The sequence below is a fragment of the Polyergus mexicanus genome, unplaced genomic scaffold (genome assembly GCF_030449975.1).
Source record: "Polyergus mexicanus isolate NDT 795.1 unplaced genomic scaffold, iyPolMexi1.0 SCAF_66, whole genome shotgun sequence".
In the NCBI taxonomy this organism is placed as follows: domain Eukaryota; kingdom Metazoa; phylum Arthropoda; class Insecta; order Hymenoptera; family Formicidae; genus Polyergus; species Polyergus mexicanus.
The window spans coordinates 37,501-40,000 of NW_027223386.1; the positions used below are offsets into that span (position 1 = coordinate 37,501).

Consider the following 2,500-nt stretch of genomic DNA (forward strand, 5'->3'; position numbering starts at 1 on the left):
TCCACTTCCACCCTCGAGTCTGCTTTAATAAGCAAAACTACGTCGTCTGCATAGGCAATTGCTTCAATCCTGTCAGTAGATATATTCATAAATTCGTCCAGTAGGGTGTCCATACACCAATTCCACGCCACCGGGCCAATAATGGATCCCTGTGGGCATCCCCTTTGCATCTGACAGGTCATGCTCTCAAACCTAGATTTAATTGTAACTATTCTATGCCTAAAGTATGACGCAATTAATCTCACTAAACTTGAACTACAATTTGCCTCAATCAATCTCGCTTTAATTGTTGTCCACCATAAATTATCGAAGGCTCCCTGAATGTCCACAAAAAGCGCTACTACATATTTTTTATGTGTATTATTTGTACTGTTTACCAAATGTATGATTGCATCCTCCGTAGATTTTCCTTTCTTAAATCCATATTGGTTTTTATTTTCTAAATTTTGCTCTTTGTAACATATTTGAATTCTATTTAATAATATTCTTTCAAAAACTTTACTCATTGTAGGTAAGAGAGAAATTGGTCTATATGAATTTAACTGTTTTATGTCCTTATTTTTTCCTTTAATTATAATTTTTAGTTGTGACTTTTTCCACTCTCTGGGAACAATACAGTTTTTTAGACAATTATTTAAAATAATACTTATTACATCAGGACAACTCTTCCAAAATTCCTTGATTATTTCTGACGTAAATTGATCGAATCCAGGTGCCGTGTTATTCTTCAATTTCTTAATTGCCGAATCAATTTCATCAAAGGAGATCCTATTCTCAATGTTTAGGTTTTTATAATTACCGACCTTCGCCTTAATTTCTTGATGATAATTATCCTCTACTTCTTTACTATCCTTAGGTACACACTTATTTATTAATGCTTCTGCAGATTCTTTCCACGAGCTTGTATCTGTACCATCAGGGAGAGCCAATGAGGACATTATTTCAGGTTCTTTTATTTTATCCCTTATTATTTTATAGGGCATGCTCCACGGATCCCTATTTGTTTCCTTTGTTACAAAATCTTGCCATGCATCTCTTTTAACTCTTCTAATTTTAGCTGTATATTTATTTCTAGCAAACTTATATTTTAACTTAGCAACCTCAAGAAAATCTAACTGATTAAATCTTCTGACCCTTGCCAGATACCCTTTAGCCAAACTAACCTCTTTACGCAATTTGGTCAATTCTTCATTCCACCATGGAACCGCTTGGTTACATCGTTTCTTCCTTGGAATCGTTTTTGAACAAATGTTCGTCAAAATCCTATTAAAAAGTTGCACTGCTTTATCTGGGTTTTTAGATTCCAATTCTGTTTTAACCTTATCTGTAAATTGTTCCTTTGTCAACTTCACAAATTCATTCCACTTTGCCTTTTTAATGTTATATACATCATGCTTTATAAAGATCCTATTTATTCTACTTTTCATATCAATGTCAAACAAAATTAAATTATGATCACTTGAGGTACACTCCTCAGAGACCCTCCAATTTAAACAGAAACCAAGCATGCTCTCATTTACTATCGTCAAATCTATATTTGATTGCCCCTGCAACGAGAAGAATGTAGGCGGATTATTTGGTTTGTTAATAGTGTGTAGTTTGTTTGTTATCAAAAATTCCTCAATTATTTTACCTCGCGCATCCGTTTCATCCGCATACCACATCTCTGACTTAGCATTTGCATCCATCGAAATTATAAATCTACTACCATTTATTTTTCTTATTACACATTCTATATCCCTCAATATAGGTTCGATTTCCAGAGAGAATTGACAATATGCATTTATCATATAGAAGTCATTTCTGCTTGACGTAACTCGAAAACACATCACGTGTTGGGTATCCAAATAGCTCAATTGAAAAATCTCAATCTCATCATTAGCAACAATCGCTGTTACCCAGGGATTCTCCACGCATGGACGCAATCTAGTCAATCTCAGAGAAGTAAAACCTCTCACATTATTCTTAGAGATACATGGCTCCTGTATACACAATACATCTATATCAAGTTCCTTTATTAGAAACTCAAGGCTTGCCGTGGCTGCCATAGCTCTTTGTGCATTTATTTGTGCAATTCTCATGTCCAATCAGTTTTACTTTTGTATATTTCTACTTGTCTGATATATTCTGGACACAATCTGCTACGCACGATGTGATTACAACTTTTCCTTCTCGCCCTATTACAATTTATACAAAACGGGTTATCCTTTTTATTACAATCCTTTTTAAGATGGTCCTTAGCACCACATGTCTCACATAATTGGACTGTTGCACTGCACACTCTTGCAATATGTCCATACCCATAGCATTTAAAACATCTTGTAACGTTAATAAATTCTCTTATACGGTAAGCTCGCCAAGCCATAAAAACCCTTCCTGTGTTTAAAATTCCATTCATGTAGCGTCCTGGAAGTTGGACTATCCAATTTAACTTATTATCTTTTGTCTTAAAACTATGTCTAAATTCAACTTTTTGTTTTAATTCCATTCGTTCTAACGA

The 2,500-nt window shown here is 34.4% G+C and overlaps 1 pseudogene; it reads right to left on the bottom strand.

Moving 5' to 3' along the window:
* Positions 1-2,449: 2,449 nt before the first annotated feature.
* LOC138943966 (large subunit ribosomal RNA) overlaps positions 2,450-2,500 on the bottom strand; it is a 3,555-nt pseudogene continuing 3,504 nt past the window's right edge.